At 43.7% G+C, this 22,207-nt stretch overlaps 1 protein-coding gene and 1 pseudogene across 1 annotated transcript in view; one reads left to right on the forward strand and one right to left on the reverse strand.

Moving 5' to 3' along the window:
- Window positions 1–22,207, reverse strand: part of BTBD19 (BTB domain containing 19) — a 1,094,395-nt gene that overhangs the window by 113,341 nt on the left and 958,847 nt on the right. The window lies entirely within an intron of this gene.
- LOC147746914 (U7 small nuclear RNA) lies at window positions 11,111–11,163 on the forward strand (annotated as a pseudogene).

Below are 22,207 nucleotides of genomic sequence, written 5' to 3' on the forward strand. Positions count from 1 at the left end.
CAAGGTGGGAAGTTTTAACCACAACTGAAAATGGTGTTTGGTATAATAATAAAGCTACGCTGAGGACACCAATCATTGTAAGTGTTTTACTGGGGAGGGGTGAGCCAGGGGTGATGAGCGAATGGCACGAGATATCCCCACTAACTACCCCCCACAGCCCAGGTGTTTCGGGCTGTATTGTGGTGTGGCATTCTACAGGTGCAACTCCAGAATACATGGAGTGATTTCTCCCCATGGGACCATGCAAGGAAGGTGCAGTGGTTCAGGCTGCTCTTTTTCTTGGGTTGGGCAGCGTGGTAGCAACACTCCAAACCCAGGCAGATTCCTCTCTGTAGGAAGCAACCCTCATGACACTGCTCTGAACAGCAGGGCCTCAGCAGTCGTTGAGTTCAACTATGGCAGGGTCTCAACTCAGCAGGCAGTCTACCATCTTCCCTTCAGATACACACAGAGCAGCCCTTTTGTTTTGTTCCCTTTTCCTTCAGGGAGAACCGCCAACTCTTCTGTCACTGGCCGGTCTTTCCCTCTGTACTGGTATACAGAACTCCTTGGCACAGAAAAGTAAACTTTAATACCTACATTGCAGGGCTAGCTTATGTTGTGAAATGCAGTTAGTGACAAGCCAATTAGCTCAGATGTAATGTTGCACTCAAAAGTTTTGAGGGATCCTATCTCAATTAGGTGCACCTTAATGTAGGTGTAGTCAAGGTCCCTGGAAATCAGCATCCCAAAAAGTGCACATTCATTCTGGTTCAATGATGAAGCATTTCTGACCTAGTTGCAAATTTGGTGCCCTGTCACAGCTGAACACAGGATGCGGGAGAATAGGCATATAGCCCTGACCCTTTGTAAAAGTGTGTTCCAGGAGCTATGCCCTTTCTTACAATCTTTCATTCAGAGGTTCCTTCATTCAAGCCACAAGCTGACAGCTGGGAAGACTTGATTTTGGCACATCCTACAAACCAGGTGCTACCTTCATTCAAGGGGTACTGCATAATGCAGTAACCCACCTCTTGAGCAGCCATGCAGCACCCCACACACACAGACACCTCACTCTTCTGGGGATAAAGGGCCAAGTGGTGTATCAACCTAAAGTGGAGACCTGGCCCTAATGCAGTATTTAACACCATCACTGGAAGTCTTTGAGAGGGTCAAATGACAGCACAGGAATCAAAAGTCTAGATAATCTTTCTTCACATGTCTACAAGCATGGGTGAGCTCATCGACAGGCGATGAAAGTTGGTACTTGTTTGGTTCATAGTGAAGTCAAAAACTAAGACCATCCTTGAGATAACCTAGTAATCTCTCAATGTTAGTGACCAGGACCTGAGGATAATCTGTTAACCCAAAGTGTAATAGAAAGGTCTGAGAGACACCCAGAGATATTCTTGTAACCGTAATCCCTAAAGGTAGATCTACAACGGAGGCCCTGAGATGTATCCTTTCATCGCGAGGTTGGGATCACTGATATCTGGGGTACAGCAGCAATACCTTTGAAAACTGTGCGCTGTGAAAGCTCTTATTGTGAAGCGATGTTTTGGTGAAGAGGACTCTGATGCAGGCCTCTCTCTAGTCTTAAAGTGCAAACCACGGTAAGCACTTCCTGAGTATCAGTGGTGTCCAACTCCTCCACACCACATCCTGTTTTTCACCTGCCCTGATCAGTGATAGGACATATGCTAAATATAGCAGCTATCTTAATGCGTTTCTGCATCCATTGACCCCTCACCTACTTAACCTCTAACATGCAAAATGGCTCCTCACAGAAGTGTAAAGTATGAGCTTAACAACCAGGTAAAAGAGGTGGCCTGTAGTAGAACGCCCATGAAGAGAATAGTGATTCACCAGGTTAAATGCCAAGAGAATATGAATTTCATTAAAGACAAGGAGGCTAACATTATGCATTCATCCTTCAATGCCACTCCGCACAGCACTTGAAAGACCTTTACATCAGAATGAAAACATTTTAGAACAGAACATACATTACATATAATAAGTTCGGGCTGGACTGTTCCCACAAGGAACAGGGACAAGACTGATTTGCATATGGCTGGATCTGAACTGGGGTGGGGAAGTGTGCTAAAGAACGATGATGGATTCATCTCAGATCAGTGACTGGGGGTGAGTGTCTGAAAAGTTTCATCGCTTCATCCATTATCTCCTTGTGTTTGCTTTAACTAAATGTATGTCCTATAGTCCCTTCCATGCGCCCATCGGCCAACGGCCATCACGGGCACTACCTCCGTAGTGCTGCGCACGTCTGTTGGCCGACGCAGCCCAGCCCACTCAATAAAACCGCTGGCCGCCGCGTTAAGCGGATAGGGTCTCATACATAGGTCTTTTTGGTTTGCCTTAACTTGATACCATTAGTTACTCTACAGACCAGCATTTTCTTTCTGGGTTCTTGCCATTGACTTGATTGTGCCCGGCAAAAAACTGCGGACCTGTAGCAGTTTGTTGTCCTGTAGCTAAGACTCCTATTAAACTGTTCTACAGATAATTCACAACCTCAACTATAGGAGCCTCCACGGGATTCAAATCCCTTTCCAAGCACCAACATACCCACGTTTTCCATATTCCTTTATACCTAAAGCATGTTACTAGAGCTCAGGACTCGAGGAGTTCCTCAGCTCTTCCCGAAAGGCCTGTTACTTTTCTACATTTCCTGATATTCTTCAAGCTAGCAAGTTATTCTAGACAGAGGGCACTCCCCATTCAGATCCCAGAAAGTGAGTGGGTGGACTATATTTCACTACTATATAAAATTCTAGACAGAGGGCCCTCCCCATTCCGATCCCAGAAAGTGAGTGGATGGACTATATTTCACTACTATATAAACTTAACACCTCAGTGCCTTTTCAGATGCCTGTAATAGAGGAGGCTGTCTCCGTTGAATATGGTCCCCTGTCAAGGGAAGAAGTGATGGGCTTTATAAAGAATGCCAGAACCTCTGGCGCACAAGGACCGGACGGTATCCCAATTATGCTAATTAAAAAGGAACCAGCTGCATGGGGAGCCTTTCTGGCCCAAAAAGGTCACCTACTAGCTTTAAACAGATCACGCTGCTGGATGCTTCGGGCAAATTATTTGCAAAAAGTATACTTCAGCATTTGCAGCATTGTGCCCAAGACCAGAACATCTTACCCCAGAACAGGCAGGTTTCAGAAAGAACCATGGGACGCTGGATAACATTGCGTCTGTCCAGACCATCGTAGAGAAATATGTTTTCTCACGAAGCATGTTAGTCTACACAGCTTTCATTGATTCCTCCACGGCGTTTGATAAAGTGGATCGTCAGACGCTGTGGAGAAAGCTCTCCCATCTTGGTATGCCATACCACTTCCTGGGCCTTATAATAAAATTACACACAGGGGCAGATGTATCATCACCATCATTTGCGATTCTTAAATAGCGATTTTTTGGAAATCGCTATTTAAGAATTGCAATTTGGGATGTATAAAGAAAATCGCTATTTTTTAGCGATTTCTTAAAATTCCTTAATTGCGATTAGCAAATTGCTAATAGCAATTAAGGAATAATTTCCCATTCATTTCCATGGGCCAGGAGGCCCATAGGAAGGAATGGGAAGTTATTCTCAATTTGCGATTCACAATTTGCAAATCGCAATCACATTGCAGATAGAGCCAAGAAACAGCAGGCCAACTGTCTGTCTCGCTTCCTACCACATCACCCTGCACACCATGCCCGTCCTGTTTCTCCATATCCCTCAATATTTTTCTGCATGGTTGTTGTAAATGAAGAATAAATCCAAGTAGAAGGAAGATGGTTTACTAGAAATCAGCACAGTACTTCCCGCTGCAGATATCCAAGCAGAATAATCCCAGTACAGTTCAGAGATCAACAATTCTAAATGGAATACCTAACAGATCTGCATGTGCACTAACCAAAAGTATACAACTATTAAAAGGGAAATACTAAAGGAAGGGATTAAATATTTAAATGGGAAACGACAATGAGAAAATGGCTAAGAGAAAAGGTAACAATGGTCTCAATCACACTGCACCCCATGCATATCTGCTTGCACCTCACATGCTTCCTTGAACATGTTTCTTTCTTTGAATATTACATGTTGTGGATGGGTAAGTCTCGATGATTCCATGTAGAGGTACTGCTGGACCCTTTGATTCTGGATGTGGATGTTATGGGTTGGTAACTACTAGGTGATCCCTTTGGGGGTGGATCTTCCTACCCAGGTTCATATTCAAATGGACTTGTGGTATTGTTTGGAGGAGCCTCCACGGTTTGCTGTCCATAAATAAAACCCCACTTATGCTTTCTTTAGGAGCTTAACTGTGCTCACGCTTAAGGAAAGAGACGTCATTAATCCTCAAGTGTTGGTAAAAGCTTCTCCCCTCCACTTGATGGACAAAATATTCACCTCATTCCCACCTTTTTATGGCTGTACACTACCTCAACCTTATATACCGTTTCTATAATCTGCATGCAACCTCAACCTTTTTTCAGACATATATACCTTTTGTATACTCTGCATATAACCTCAACCTTTTTTCTGCATTTTGGGATTTGTAGTTTTTCTTTTGCTGGTTGCTAGAGCTGATGATGAAGATGAAAGAATGTGTGGAAGTGTCACACATGTATGAACTTTAAGGACAAGAATGTAAGTGTCAGTGGTAAAGAAGGAGGCACCCAAATCTGCAGATGCTGCTGCTGTACTTTCAGTGTGGTCTAACCCTGTTCGTAATTATCAACAATGACTCTACATGGCCAAACGGAGCAGAAATGCATGGTCACTCCTTTTAACAGACAAGTTTACCTACATCATTAGTGGACTCACCCACTCCTCATCTCCCGGCTCAGAGGGTGGCAATGCACCAGCAGCAGTGCTTTAACACAGAACCCCTCCACCACCATCCACTCCTTTTAACCAAATCAGTGGGCGTTCGACAGGAGCCAGTGGCGGCTCCTCCGTTAAGGCAGAGGAGCGTCACCCTGCCTGCTCCAAGCACAGCAGGTACACACAGAATAATAAAATGGTCATTATCATTTTATTATTCTGTGCTGCCAGCCGGGCGGGGCAGATTCCTCCAGATTCCAGGATAACGGTGTAGGTGCTCAGTGGGCATGTCAGATTGGCCGGCTGTCTACAGTCGGCCAATCTGACTTGCGCACTTCAGCCTGTATAATCCCAGCGCTGTAAAACAGCCAACGGATTGCAGGGACAGGCCAACAGCCTCAAAATGAGCTCTGGGTTAGCCTACTCTAACCAATCCTGGAGCTGCATTGGTTGGATTCGAATGCAGGGAGAATCCCACCTTCCTTTCCTGCCCATCATCGTCGTCCAAGAGAGGAGTAAATATGGGTGAGTTTTACAGTGCTCCGTGTGCACCGATTTTGAAGTTGCGAGCCGCACCTGACAGGAGCAGCGCTTTTAACTCCATTCTGCTGCTCAAGGGGTTAGAAGAAGGGAGTAAGAGAGGAGTGTGTTGTCATTTCACAAGAAATGCTTTCTGAATTTACGTATGCAGATATCGTCGAGTTACCAGTCAATGGCACAGATGAAACAAAAAAGGCTTCTTTTATTTTTAGCTAAGGGGGTATCCACCACACAATACTTCTAGTCCAGTGGTTTAACAGTAAAAACGTTACCAATCAGGAGGAGCTCGATGGTCCAGAACACAAGACAATATGTACGGATTTAAAGCTATTCTGAATATAGGAAAAATTCTACTGAAATGACTTAAGTAAAAAAAATATATCCATGTTTTTTTTAATCTATATGTATTTTCAGTCATTATTCATACACATTAAGGGAGTAATGGCAGACCCCAGCCAGCCTCTTCATCACATTGATAACAAACATTGGCATAACCAATAGGTCTCACCTTTGGGCCCTGCTGGTTTGGCAGTGCTTTTGGCGATGCTCTTCAGTATTGGCAAGATACTGTGTAGTATTGGCAACAAAAAAAATCAAAGTGTACATGTGCTAATCGTGTATCTCATGACATAACGTAAGCCCACTCTGCTTCCACTGAAAGGAACACAATAGGGTGGCGCTGGGTTTTGAGCAATGGGACAGGATGACTCCAACACTGAGAAGGATTCACAGTAGAAAGGCAAGCTTTGTGTTCATCCCTAGATACAAACCTTTCAAGCGGGAGCTCTGCAAAAGTAAGGTAATGTGAGTAAAACAATGTTTCCTCTTGTCTGGAAAGGATAGCATAATGAAAACAATGTGAGAGAATACATTTAAAATGTTTGGGAGTGGATAACTAAATATAGGATCAAACACAAATAATAGAGGTCAAGGGAGGGAAGTCATAACAGCTAAACTGCATTGTGAAAGAGCATTGTATTGCAACCATACAATCAGCCCCTAGAGAGAGTACCCACATGAACCTTCCAGGCCTTCTACAAAGTTACCATGCACAAAGCCCTGGAGAACAAACCACTCCCAGCTGTAAAGCTCCTGCCATGAGAAACATTGAAAATGCATTGGAAGGCAGGGAAGGTGATGCTTTTTAGATCCCCTCCAACTTAGGGTAAGGACCTAGAAGTTGACAAGAAAAACAAGGCCACAACACTGAAGATGTTGGTGCTGGTCCTATCACCTTGAACGAAAAGGTATTTTAAAGTTGAGGAACCCACAAAGCATTATGGGTGAGTTTGCAGCAAGCAGTACAATTTATAGTAAATGATACAAAGATCTGAGAGGCAACAAAGATGATATATAGATCAATAAAGGCAAAATAGCCCAACATATACACTTTTCTTAGCTTCCTTAATCTTCAAGGTCTCACAACGATTGAGCTTACGAGTTTTCTGAAAACCTTGATTGAGTTTACTTTCCTTATGTCCTCTTGCTTTCAGTCTAGTGACAACCTGACTGGCTTGTTACTCAAAGTGCATTTCCTCTCTGCACTTCCTGCGCATGCGTACGAGTTCCCCTTAGGGGATTGCTCGCTTAGTACATAGCGGATGTGCACTTTGATAATTTAAAATACTATTCTCCAAGATTTTTTTGTGGAAAAGGGTACTATGTACCTTTGAATCCTTGATATAGAATTCCACATCCAGGAATTGAATTCTTGTTTGTGACATCATTATTGTGTACCTGACATTGTATGGATTTGTATTCAGGTATACAAAATACTCCTGAAAGCTAGCTTCTGTACCTGTCTAGACAATAATTATATTGGCTATATATCGACCTCAATAGTGGACATCCATTGTATTATTGGGTCGCTGCAGTCGCCCATAAATGTCTGTGTTCGACCTAACCCATGAACAGGTTTGCATACGATGGGACACATTTAGACCCCATTGCTGTTCCTTGGAGTTGTTGGAACCATTTGGCATCAAACAGGAAGTAGTTGTTTGTAAGAATCAGTGTCACCATTTCGAAGAGCATATTATTATGTTCATAATCATTTGCCCTAGGTCTCGAAAGGAAGAAGTCCATTGCCATACATCCATATGTTATCATAATACATGTATAAAGAGACTCAAGGTCTAAAGTGATCAACCACATTCTTTTGTCCCACACAATGCCCTCAAATTTATTCAGTATGTCCGTGGTATAACTGATATATGAGGGAAGTTTCACCAACAAGGGTTTAAGCAAAGAGTCCACGTACTGTGAACGCTGTTCTGTCAAGGAACCATTTCCAGAAATAATCGGACGGCCTGGGGGAAAGGCTCCTTTTTTATGGATCTTAGGTAGGAGATATAGACAAAGGAATCTCAGACAGGTAACTAACAGAAATTTCATTCATTTGATAACTTTATTTCGGTCAAAGACCATAAAAGTGCAAATAAAATTCATACGAGCAGCAAGTATTAAAACAATAAATAATAAACAGATCATTTGTTGTTAAAAAAAGAATTAAACATTTGAGATATCAAAGAGTATCAATAAAAGATGCCATGAATTTTACAAAGAAGTTACAAAACCTTGTCTTCTGCGCCACATACTGAATAGGTATCGAGATACGGCAAACACAATGGGGGGATGGGTATCGTAAAACAAAATCCGGCACGCCTGGGTGACATGTCGAAGCTTAAGGTTCCTGCATATTGGTATCAACCAACATCTTCTAATTACTGAATATGCAGGACAGAAAAGCATTACATGAACCAAATTTTCGTTTTTATAGTCACATGCCGGGCAGGCTTCTTTGCTTGACTTTGACCATTTGGATGTAAAAGACCTAATCGGTAAGGTACCATGCCTTAGCTGGAGATAGAGCTTTTTCGCAAGCTGAGGTTGTATTACGTCCATGAATTCCTCAAATTTAGGTTCTACTTTAACAAGGAGGAACTCTGACGATAGCCTACCGAAAGTTGCAGACCTCTGTAATGCAAGGAAGTTCTCCATACGGATCTGAGTTTGGAGTTCTTTTTTCGATATCCCAGGACATGACATCTCGGATGTTTCCCAGAGTTGCGGATAACCTATCCGGGTGCTAACAGTCCTAATATGTAGAAGCCATGGGATCTTTTTGTTTTTAAGGGAGGTCCACACCTCAGCAAATTCTGCTCTATAAAACGCCATTTCCAATGCTGACCACAAACTCTTCCAGTATACAATGGGTCATGAGCTTATGATCTCCTCTATTGGCTCCAACCTAAGGTCACTTCTAAGGGGAATCAGTGGTGTGCTTGGTGGTAATCCAACTAAATTCCTAACAAACCTTTCAATTCAGTATCTGACAAAAGATCCACTTCTCTCCAATGATTGAGTCTCTCATTGATAAGAAGAGTAGCAGAGATTTATGGATGATGATCCAGTTTTTTTTATAGCAAGTGATATCATTCAATTGTCTGTATGATTCACTGTCATAATCAGCTCGGTTTGAAAAGGCAATGTTCCCTCCTTTATCTGCTTCATGAATGATTACTGAATCATCACTCACAAAATTTGAAAGCGCAGATCTTTTCAATTTGGTTAGATTATCTGTAACGTACTTCTTGGGAGATGCACAAAGTTCGTCTTCAAGGCTAAAGATATCTTTAGTGATCAATTGATGAAATGTGTCAATACTGGCTAGATTTGCACCATGTGGGACAAACTTACTGAGAGCTCGTAGGCCACTATCATTGGTATAATCCTGTTCGATACACAGATCTTTAGCCACTTCATCAATAGTACAATTAGTATCCTCACCCAGGGATCCTTTAGCTCTGAGACAGACAACTGGGGTCTGTTCGTCATTTGCATTTTATTATACATAATCAAATGAAAGATACATTCAATTTCAAATTCCACAGAAACTTATAGACACCAACTACCATTAAAACGCTTGTGTATGGAACATCTCTTTTTTAAATACAGGTATGACATTGGTTTTCTCTGTGGGGCTTGTGAACTATATCTGACACAGTCAGATGTGTATGGTGTAGAAGAATGATATTTAATATTTTATCAGGCTATTATACACATTGCAAACCATATCATGTGTTTGATACTTTCCACTGAACTAGTCTATCTCCCTTCTTGACTATTAGAGGAGGGCCAGGTTAATTCTTGAACCTGTTTGCATAGTTTGCTCTTACGAGACCGTAGTTTTCCACATGCTCATGTTAATATCAATTTTACTTATGCTTTTTGGTCTTTAAGAGGAGAAACTCACTGGGACTGAGAAAACTGAGAAGCTTGTCTTCTTGGAAGGTGATTTACTTTAGTTTCCCTATGTTTGATGGACAGAATCGGTTAGACACAACATCAGGCCAACCCCCTTTCTTTCTGAATGGGAGGTTGGTTTAATAATATGTGGTCAGTTCAAAGTCTTTGTCGTAAATAAACCATGTTACATATTTAGCTGAAACATCATCTTTTAATCCAACTTTGTGAGCTTATCGTTTTTGCTTATATTGTCACCTTGTGGGAGCACGCTGTTTCGAAACTGTTTTGGGTTGATGAGGTCTTGTTTAGAGGAACAAATGGTGCTTATCTATACTACTATTATAAAGAGAGAACTTGCACCTTTTGGCCAGGTAAACTCGGGAACCAGAGCACCAATCACAACACCCAATACAGCGTTGGAAAGGGCAGTTGCAGCAGAAGGACATAGGCTATGCAGACGCCCACCATATACATTTAAAATGTAAAAGAACCGTGCCAGCAAAGTAGTCCCTTGTGGGCGTGTCTGCATTGTGCTGTGGGTGTGTGCTGGGGGCGTGACAATCGCTGGGGGCATTCCGTCACAAGTGTTGTTTTTTCTTCCCAGGTTCTATACATTCCTGCTCCCTTTAAATAGTAATTCAGTGGAGGTCCCATTCTCTTATAACCACCCCAAGCACAGTTATGGGCAAACATACAACTAAAAGGCCCTGCAAAGCATTATGGGATAAGCTTAGCATAATTTTTAGCATTCATGAAAGGGTTTCAATGTTTTTTTAATTTTACTCATCAGGGACATCTTGGGACGACGAGGTGAACTGCAGCTTGATGTATAATATTTTAAATGCTATTGCATTTGCCTGGTAATATGCCCCAATGTTTTTACCGATTTAAGAGTGAATCAGTGGGTCTCATCAGGACCTGGTGCAAAATATAGAGGCATTAAATAAACCCTCATTAGAATACAGAGAAATGACATCTGTTCTTTTAGATAGTTGTCCTGAACCCTCCTGGTAGAAACATAATAAAGTTGGACAGACTGATGAGAGCAGTTAGTTGTTCGGCGGAAAAAGAGCTCCTCAGACATGTGCGCGAGACAACTTTATCGTCATTCTGTCAAGGCCGACATTTTACCCCAATCTGTCATGGCCGCTTGCTTGCAAAATATCTTCCCGGTTTTAAGTCTTTCAACCCGATCCAGCATGGACGCCACGCCTCTCATTCCAGTGACGTCCAAACCAATGGCGAGCCATTCTAAACCAGTGAGGTGTTTGGTTTGTCGGATCTCAAGCAGGGCGTGGCCGAGGTACTAATATTTGCATATTTTCTGTGCAATGCCATGGACTTCTTTTCTTTGTTTTTCTTTGTTAAATTGTCAATAATAACTTATTTTTGCACCCTCAGATCTTTTACTCCTTTCCATTTCAATCAACAATTATTATATTAAAGGGGACCTATCAAAAGTAGTTATTTTTTAGCGCTACCACGGGAAATTGCACCTACATTATTTAGAATAGCTCTTTACTATTTGTCTAGAAGGTTTCTTATAAAGGGAAGCCGCCACAGCAATGTAAATGTAAGATACGAGGGAAGTCTGCTGTTGTAATGAAGAACGGTTGGAGCGCTGAGAAATAATAATGAGATTTTGGGATCTTGATATGAAACTCGTTTAAATAAGTAGTATGAAGTAATGTCACGGTCTATTTCTGGATGCCTTACTATGCTACTCAATGGTGGGTGTTGCCAGCAGATGTTATATAAACGAGTACAGTGAGGTTCGTTGTTGATTGCCGAAAAGTGCCCAATTAATTTTAGCTTGTTTTGTTAACTGGATTTTTTAATTCCAGGTTACCTCGGTTCTAGATTTGCTGCTAAATAGAATGCTTTGCGAGAAGTTGTCCCTCCAGCGGTAAATCAATGATTGCAACGAGCTAAAAGTTCAACAAAACAGACTTGCACAGTGTTAAGTAGTGGGCCCTGGGCCCACAGGCTAAAGAGACACTGACACTAGTGACATCACAGTCGAGGTGCGAAATATGGATTCCGCGAGGGAAGGCCGAGGCCGAGTAACAATTTACTAAATATCTCTGGAGGAGCAAGAAGAGGTGCAGTACCACTGGCAGTCCCCAGAGGTCCCTGTAGAGTCTGAATAGGGCTGCACGGACACAGTACCGCAGGCTGTCCCCAGAGGTCCCTGTAGAGTTCTATAGCAGAAACTACACAGGTGATCGCAATAAAGGCCAGCTCTCTGCTTTGAAATATATATATATATATATATATATATATATATATATATATATATATATATATATATATATATATATATATCTATGTATATATATATATATATGTATATATATATATATATATTTATATCTATCTATCTATATATATATATATATATATATAGAGTTATATATATATCTATACTACTATTATAAAGGAAGAACTTTGAACCTTTGAGGCGGGTAAACTCGGGAACCACAGCGCCAATCCACACACCCGATACATCGTTGTAATCGTAAGGGTGTGCAGATGGACATAGGCTATATAAACTTAATAAATATACGTTATTTAAAAAATGTATCGAAAAAAAAAAGTAGTCACTTGGAAGAAGCGCCGGCCTAGACGTGCATGCTGACGTGAAGAGCGCAGGGAGGAGCGGCGTCCAGGAGCGCGAGGAGGACCGGCGGACATGGAGCGGGGAGGAGCGGCGTACAGGCGGCGAGGAGCAGCGGACAGGCGGTGAGGAGCGGCGGCCAGGCGGGGAGGAACGGTGAGCGGCGGAAAAATGAAGCAAAAAAAGACAATCGAGAGCAAGAGGAATCAAACTGAGCATTACAAAAGTGAGCCAAACGGTGCATTACAGGAAGAAAAAGTTACGTGTGCAGGTTAAAAAGCGTCAAAAGTAAACATAGAGGTATAGGAGGAAAAATGGACGTGTGCAGGTTACAAAAGCATACAAAGTAAACATAGAGGTATAATACTGCAATATATGGAGGAAGGCTCCGGGGGACCCACGGACAACGTCGGGGCGGGGGCCCTGAAGCCTAATTGCTCCCGGACAACGTCGGGACGGGCTGCTAGTGAACTTTTAAATGTGTGACTCATTGTATACTACTCTCATCTACTCAACAAGCAACAATGGCATAGGATTGTATTTTATGCCTTCTCTTTGTGGTTATTTGAACCTTGTTTTCTGAACACTTTTGTTTGGATGACACATGATTGTGTCATATAAACTTTAAGAACTTTGTTTAAAATTGTTTTCTTGAGTTGTTTAAACAATTAATTAATGCAAGTTATATTTATATATGTTGCAGCCCTGAAGAAGCCCAGATACAGGCGAAACTCTTTGGCTGTATGTACAGTTCTTCACGGAACATGAAATAAAGAACATAATTATCAAATACCTCTCACTTCATCTGATTCGTTGGGCAATTTTGCCTTTATTGAGCTATAGATCATCTTTGTTGCCTCTCAGAACTTTGTATCATGTACTGAAATATTGTGGTTCCAAGTGGTGGGGAACCATTTCTGGAGGTGGGCAATTGAAAATGTGTTAATTTGTTTCTACTACGTATGGCAACACGTGGTTGTGCGACAAACAGGTCCCCTAGCCACCACTATTTGTTTGGTAAATGTTATAGTAGTTGCTCTCCCACTGTGGCGGGAGAGTCATGGTGATATTTCTTTGTTGTTTTCTGAGAAAGCAGCCTCGTGTGTACCACAGCAGTCAATGTGAGTTCTTTAATATGAAGTAACAGAAGGACATGCAGACTTGTCGCAATCTAACTTAACTTTTTAGAAATATTCTATAAGAGAAGATGACATCAATAATTACAGCCCTGTTTACAGCCTGGAGGGAGTGCTGTGGTGATGGTGGGGCACAGTAGTGGCTGGATGTCTTTAAGCTCCCACGATAAAGACGAGCAGGAAAGGAAAACAAAATAGTCCCAGACATGAGCAGAAAAGCACTAAAGCGGTGCGCTGTGGGGGTAAACAAAACACAAAAAGGAGTGGCAAAGAGGAAGGATTGATCAATAGCAAGCAAGTATTTTTGAAGGATAATCAAAGGGACGAAGAAAAAGGCAATGGGTGGGCTGTAAGCCCACAGAATGATACAGTATGTCTTAAAGATACAGCACATGTGCAGCCTAGGCTCAACCTAATAAAAACCTTGTCTCCCTCTCTCCCTGTTTGGGCCCCTCCCCTCACAGTACTGCAGGCTAACAGCACAGCTCTCACTGTTTATGATCAAAGGCCTCTGAGACAGCTGCAGGCAGAGACCATGGAAGCTAATTTCCGCTATTACAATATTTCAGTGTATTGATGAGGGATCAGGCACTGAAATGAGTTGGTCTAACCCTCCATGCAAGGTATATGGTGACACTGAAGATTTCACAAGCCTCCAAATCCACTAAGGCCTGGTCTGGGGTTGTATGTGATTGGGCCTGGTATGGGGTTGCAACTCCCCAAGCTGTATTGTCAATTCTATTCTAGTTATCATAATCTGTCTGTGACAAGTCTATTTCTTGGATAAAATTCTGCTTATTTTATGATTACATTAAAGCTGGGATGGGGCATGGGTTCTTTCATAGTCTTTCGAACCCCCCGGCCAGCAATAGCCTGGCTAGGGGTTTTTCGCATCATCTAAGCGCAAAGCCCATTCTCATTTGCTGTCACAGACGCCTGGATCTCTACATGATGTATGCCCAGTTTTGGTACTAAAAATTACTTGTCCCCACAGTGTTCCCAGCGTTGACACCCTGTGGAATGCGTCATTCTCTACTACAGCCTAGAAATTGGAAGAGGGGTGGTTGCTAAACTACCTCTTAAGAAGCCAGTCTTGGACGCAAGCCTAGAATCCAACTACTGGAAGATCACCTTACTATCTAACTCACAGGTTCTTCACAACAAGGCTTCCGACCTGTGATGAGAGCAGAGACCGCCTCACACACAGTTTTGGGTAACCTTACTTTGAATTAATGCTGGTGACCCTGTTGGCCTTGTCCTTTTACACCTAAGTTTCCACTGCCTCTGATATGGTTGATCGTACCATCTCAATACCTTACCTGGTGGTAGTTGATTTCCAGGGGTCAGGCTTGTCCTGTTTTTTGTCTTTTACAACAGCAAAGAGCCAGACGTTGATGCAGCCACCATTTTGGTCTGGGTAGACTTCAACCTCTAGCAGCCTTCCAGAAGGCATCTCCTTTCGCCCATTCACTTAATACTTATTTATATATTATATGTATTTATAACCACTGGAGGCCATTATTAGATCCTTCGGTGTGGGCGCTGTCACCTGTGCTTATGATGCTTGTCTTGTTCTGATGGCCAAGTTCCTTCAGCTGGCTCTCGGGTACAGCCATCTGGGCATGGATTAGTAGTAATCTGCAGAAGTAAAATACCAGCAGGACGTATGTGCTGATCTTATGCCAAGGCAGCTTACCGACTGACCCATGTCCTCTGGCACAGGCAAATCCATTCTCTCTCTTTCCTGGACCCCAAGGTCAGGAACCTAGCGTGGAGGAGTGTGGCTCAATGGTTAGAGCGGCAGACCCTGATGCAGAGTTCTGGTCAGGGACCAGGGTTCCATTCCTTCCTCGGCGGGGTCTCGGGCACAATTTCCTTGGACCTGTTAATTCTCGCCTGGGTGACTATTCCAATCACGGGCCCCACGCTGCAACTCTGGGCAATAGCTTGCTTAATCTCAACACTGACCCCAACAGCGCTAAGGATGCCTGGCTTCACCCTGGGGGTGCCCAGGAGTGGACACTTCACAGGGAAAGCCAGGAGGGGTTCCACAGCGGTTTGAGTATCAGCGCCAGGAAGCCGAATAGGCGACACCCCAAGGTGACCGTCTGGTGACAGTGCGCTCTATAAGTACCATGACATTTACAAATTACTGTCTTTGGGCAATGACCAACAATTGCTTCCATCAGATGAGGTTGTTGAAATGATTCTGCCCTTTATTACTTCCCACCGACTACACACACTTTACAGGCTCAGCACCTAGAAACGGCTGTACAAAGTGCTATATAAAAATAGGGCATGTTCATATTGATGTACAGCGACCTGCCGTCCAGAGTGTGTGGCAAGAATCATCCCATGTTTGAACACGAGTTCCATGTGTGACCTTGTCACCATTCTCCAGCGTGACAGTCTTTGCACGAGGCACTTGAAGACCTTTTGGACTAGAATTAAACAGACGTGCTTGGCAGCTGCTGCGTCATGCTGTCGGTCCGGTGCCTGATGTTGCAACGGACAGAGGCCGGACAGACTGGGGCAAGGAACGCGCGACCAGAGCCCTCGTGAGGCCTCTGAACCGAGACAGAGTTGGAAAGTAAGCAGGCCTTGACCCGAGAACACAAGGGCACAGCAGACACACTGCAAGCGCCATAGACACTGAGCAGCAGGCAGTGCTAGAACTGCAAGAAATTGGGATGAGTCATGAGGGAAAGAGCTTGATAAGCAGCGTTTGACAGTCAACTTATACATCTATTAAAAAAAAGTAAATATGCTACAAAGAAATTGGCAACACGGACATAAGTGAGAGTAAATATGTTCTAGATTACATAATGTCCAATAGTTATCATATAAACAATAGGAATGGTGGAGAATATGTTCAACTATTCAATCCTTTACTGTCATCCTCAGCCATAAAAAAATCCATTTGATAGTAGCCAACACGTTTCGATCTCTAGGGAATGCCGAGAGCACGCCCCAGAGCCCGCCGTCCATGGGGACTGATGTGGTCCTCATCAGGGGACCAAATTGTCTATCAGCTTCTAGAATTGGAATATGAAGATATGCTGTTTCAATGACTTATGATGATTTCGTATTATAAGCCCTGAAGAAGTTCCTACGGAACGAAACACGTTGTCTACTATCAAATATATTTTTCATAAAGAAGACTGACAGTAAAGGATTGAATAATTTAAACATATTCTGGATCATTCCTATTGTTTTTATGATAACTATTGGACATTAATTTACAAAACACTTGTGCTGAAACATTTAACTACTGAAGCCATGCACTGTGCTGAGTAGCAATGGGCTTGGCTTCTGGGTTTATTCCCTATTAAGAGGGCTTGTGGTGGCTGCTTCCTAGCACTTCTGCACCAGTCTAAATTTCACTTTTTGCATACTTTTCTAAACATATTAGGCAATAGTGGTAGGTGGGGTGTCTTGTGGCTTTGCCTCAACCATCCATTGTAAAAGATGTGCTGTTCTAGATTACTTAATTGATCACAAAGAGGCTGCATATTAAAATATCATACAGGGTTAAGACCCCTGCTGCAGAGGATTGTGTGCTCAGCAATTTTGATGGGATTATAGTAGCAGTAAAATAGCTCTAGTGGTTAACACAGATCTTTGAGAGTATTATGTTTTGTCTAGTTACAGGTTTGACTCATGAAGTAGCATCGAGGGTTAATGTGCTTGCTGTGAAGTACATCAGGTAACACACAGATCGCACACTTGTATTTTATTTATATAGGTAAGCAGATAATGGCTATTGACACTGAGATCATTTTGTTACTTCCAGGTCATAAGTTGCAAGCCTTCTAATATAGCACAGCTATCTATTATCTGGCATGAAGGAGGTGCATGCAAACCATAAGCCATGAGAAGCGCCAGCTGCGGGGGTGGGGGAGGTGCTAGTGTCAAGCACCGTTGCCACTTTTGTTACAGGGGCTCCCAGTAACAAAACCGCCTCCCACATGGCAAAAACTGGCCCGCCCTTCTGACCCACCAGGAAAATGCCTGGTGCCCGCTACGGCCAGTCCGGCCCTTGCACTGTGTCTTTCTGATGCGTTCCCAGGTAGGACATACTAGCGTTAAAGGTTATACAGGCTTGTAAAGAGCGCGCAACTCCACCTTCTGGTGCAGACTTCAATCTGATCTTAAACTTACTTCAGAGGAACCTCAAAGGTCAGGGCACAGACTAGCTATTGTGGTCATCAGATTATCACAGGACCACCCACGCCCTAGAGACAAGACGGTTTCCTGCTTTAAAAACAAAGCGAGACTGTAACGTCACTATGCTCGTCCGCTGACGCGGAGGCGCTTGCTGCGGCCACTGCAATGAGGGGGCGGCTGCTGCGCAAGGAAAACATTTCATAGCAGAGGTCTCATTTGGGTTGCTGTTCTATGCCGCAGGCACTCTGGTGTTTGCAGGCGTATTAGATGCTGTGAGTAGCCTCCAAATTACAGATTTAATTTTCAACCTGGAGGTCCCAAGCTCTTGTAGTTAGGATTCCATCAATTGTTTCAATTTCTGACTTCAGTTGTTCTTTTGAGGCATCAATAAGTAGCAGTCTGGAATGATGCTCACTATTTTCATGTCTTCCCTTTGTCCAAATTAGATTTTTCCTCACAATCCCTTTCTCTATTCTAAGAATGAAATGAATGGCTTTTCTAAAGGAATAAGGGCAAGATCTTCTTTAAAGTGCACAGCAGCAAACAATAGGTTTGACCAGACATATCCGGTGTTCAAAGGAGAGATCATGGTCAAAGCGGAGCCCAAGATTCTTAACTTACAGGGCTTCTACAGCGGATCCTACCCGGAGGAACGCAATACCCTCTCTGACAACAGTGAATGACTGCAGCCAGTCACCAAGATAGCCGCTTTACTTCCATTCAGTTTTAGGTTTAGGACATTCACCTCCATTCATTCCTAGGCAGCAGCGCGGCTGAGGTCGAGGCGATCGATCTGAGACGAGATGATCGAACCTCACAACCGCGAATCATTGGCATTCACAACAGCTTTGAAACTAAATGTCCAGATCAGCTCTTCCAGTGGCTGACCATAGATTTCAACAATTAGGGGACAGTGTTGACCCCTTTGTTGGACACCAAAGAGGTCAAATCAAAAGGTCAATTGCTCAGCTTTGCATGAAAACAAAGTTAATAATGGCTGGCACACTTGATGTTCCCAAGTCAGGACTCCAAGCAAGTTAAGTTTCTCTCAGCCCTCAGAACTCCAAAGCAAACACAGAAAGACTTAGAAGAAGTGCCCATTCCAAGAGCTTATTTTTAACAGCTAGGTTAAAAGAAATCTAAATATTCTTCCACAGTCTAGTGGCAATAAATACACTAAGCAATTCTGCAGTGGCAACAATGAATAGGAGATTAAGAAATTCAACCGACAATATTAATTGTTCATACTTGTGCACAGCTTCCAACAGTCAGCTGGCGTTAGCAGAGCCCCAAAAGAAATATGTCAAAAACAGATGACAATGCGCATGTGCACGAAAGCAGGAAAATGTGCACAAAATGTCTTACGCTGCACTATGTTTAGCATAAAAGCAGTAACGAAAATTGTGATTATTTGCATAATGCCAGTGCATAAAAAACAATAAATGGATAGGAATTTTAGGGGTTCATAAATATAATAGAAGCAATCAATTCAATACATTTTAGGGATGTATGTATGTATGGGCATTTTATATAGCGCACTACTTACCCGTAGGGTCCCAAGGCGCTTCGACCGCTGCGAAACCCTTCCTGGCTTCCCTGAGAGATGGTCCCTTAATGGGTATCTCCAGGGTGAGACCAGGCATCCCCGGCGGTCTGGTGGGGCCGTTAGTGAAGATGAGGCAAGCTAATGCCCAGAGTTGCCGAGTGTGATCGCTGATCAGAGTGGGCACCGAGGCGAGAGAATTCTCGAGTCCGCTGACCCTGGTCCAGAAACCTGCCGCGCCGGGAATCGAACCCTGGTCCCGGGCCGTCCTCTGCTCTCGGGTCTGCCGCCTCTAACCAGTGAGCCACACTACTTCACTAAGGGAGAGAATTTCAACTTTATTCGCCCCAAATGATTTCCTGGTATGTGTGTCACTACTTTCTACACAGGGTAAAAACTACAATTAAATGATGCTACCAGGAATACAATTCAAAGTATTGATCACCTGAGGTCACCAATGAAAACTGCAAGGTTGGCCTCTGGGCTGACACTCTCTGGCTCCCAACAATGGGTCTTTTTGACAATGATCAAAGGCAATCCAAGGTAATAACTTGCAGTGTGCCACACCTCGAAGGGGGTCTCTGACACGGTCAAATGAGGCCATCAAATCAGAACTGTTGCAATTATTTAGAAAAACGGTGTGCCAAATAAAAAAGGTCTTAATGAGAAAAGGTTGCTTCAAAACGTGGTGCAGGAAAATGTCACCTCATTGTTTAGAAAGTGCGGGTTTTGTATTCAAGGAGACAAAGTGCTTCAGAAGGTTAGCAGAACAATGGATTTTCAATGTTTTCAAAATTTACATTTTGCATCCATTGAAAGCTAAGTCTTAGAAATAAATGTACTAGCTCTGCCGCTCCCTTGCGGTTTTCTGCTTTAGTGGTGTTGCTGCTCTGTTGGAAAGATTTGAACATCGTTCTCTACCTGGGATACCAACATATACTGTAAATACCACCTACTAATGCCAGGAAACCTGCATGAAAATCTGCTTGAGAAATTCACTGAATAACTACAATCATAACCCTATCACAGAAAAAGGTGCTAACTTCATACAGTGTGCTGTAAATATTTTAAAACGAATAATAACTCCTAAACAAAGCAGCAAATCTCTGCTTACATAAAACGCATCAACATGCCTTCTGTCCTTGTCCGGGTGAGTTTAATGAAGTACTTTACCATGTCGGATTAATCCACACAAGCAATTAGAATAAAAGTCGTAGGAAATTGATTATGATTTATAATTTCATTTTGCCAACTTTATTTCTAGATTACCAAAACTGCCTGCCTCTGGTAATTTTGAAACCGGCAGAAACAGAGACATTGGTAACATGAGATTTGAACATGTTGGAACTTTCAGAATCATTAGTACTTATAGATCATGAATTAGCAGGTATGTAAATCTCTGTATCATTATACCAGATAGCTTTATTCGTCCTTATTCTGAGAAGCTCATAGTGTGTGTCACTGGATGCATTAACCCCTTCACCGCGGGGCTAATTCACCTGCGGTGCTGAAGGGAGGGGGCCGCGCGCAGCGCCGCGGTGCTTGTGACGAGCTCAGCTTGTCACGCTGCACGGTGGCGCTGTGCTCATGAAGAGTTGAGCTTGTCATGACAACGACCGTTTCTGTAGAACGCTCAGCACAGCAGGGGAACTATTCCCACGTGGGAGCGCCGCGGCGGTCATGACAAGCTCAGCTTGTCATGAGCACAGCGCCACCGTGTCTTGTGATGAGCTGAGCTCGTCATGAGCAAGCAAGGTGATAACTCCAGCTATTCTACACCTAGCTGGTGCATGAAGAGAAGTGTGGGTTCATCCCCAGACGAAAAACTGGCATGAATCTCAGACGTCTCTCTGATGTCCTTCGTGAGGTGGAGCACCGGGCATGAGGATCTAGCACTGGTCTCCAGTGAGCTAGAAAAGGCCTTTGACACGGTGGACTGGGGCTACCTGTTTGAACTATTAAGAGTTATTGGTCTAGGCCCATAATATCGGGGGTGGGCCCAGTTACTCTACACTTCTCCCCGAATAAGAGTGCGCGTGGGGCGAAGTCACTCGGAAGCACGGACCTTGAAGAGTGGGACACGGCAGGGCTGCCCCCGGCGATCTGGGCACATCGTGTTTTGTAGGACTGGGGTATACTGATGGGTGACACTCGACTTATCGTCTCACGCTACATGAATGACGCACTTTATGTTGCCCCCCCTTGTGTAGTGCTGCCCCAATTGCTGAAACTCTTAGATGAGTTTGGGAACGTGTCTGGCCTCTGCCACAAGTGCACTAAGTCATTGATCTGTCCCTTGGCAGCACGGGTCCCCACGCCATTAGACCGTCTCCCAAACCCGGGCCTCCAACGGGAACTGACAAGCTTTCGATATATGGGGATACAGGTGGTCCACATGGAGACACAGCAACTATGCCTTAACGTGGACAAGGTCGTCAATGCCCTATGGAAATCAGTGACCGTCTAGGATACACTGCTGCTGTCACTGATAGGCAGACTGGCAGTGTCCATAAAGGTGCTATTGCCGCGATGCCTGTATGCACTGTAGAACTCGCACTGCCCCATACCCCAGACAGTCTTTAAACGGTTGTACACCATACTTACACCCTTATCGTGGGCCGGCTGCAATGTTCCTTACTCCCCCACAGCACACACGGAAACTTCTTTCTGAGGAAACAGGTTTATTCATACAACAAGAAATTCAATTCGCTAAGGGCGCCGAGCGTCTGGCTATGACCATGTCCAGCCGCCAACTGACACTGTCCTGTTCGCGCCTTTCCTTTCATAGTCCTGCGCGTGCGCCGTGCCGCTCTAGCTTATGACGTAACGCGTGCTCACGTAGCGTCCATAAGCTAGAGCGCATACCACATATCTCCCCCCTTTATTACACACAGAAAGCACTATCCCCCCTTCTCTAAGGCATAGTCCACCTCTGCACCCATGGTCTCTGTGAGGCACCGGGGGCCTTATTACTAGTGTCTTTCTACCACAAAGTCATTGTATCGAGAAGGCATTACAACTGCCCTTCCGCTGCGGGTGTGTCTTACCGGCACGTTCTCCCTCGTCTCATTCTGTGCCTGGGATCTCCCCGCATCTCTCTCCACTGATCCCTGCTCTGCATTCTCTTGCGCTCTTCCTCC

Source organism: Lissotriton vulgaris, chromosome 1_1 (assembly GCF_964263255.1).
Source record: "Lissotriton vulgaris chromosome 1_1, aLisVul1.2, whole genome shotgun sequence".
Lineage (NCBI taxonomy): Eukaryota > Metazoa > Chordata > Amphibia > Caudata > Salamandridae > Lissotriton > Lissotriton vulgaris.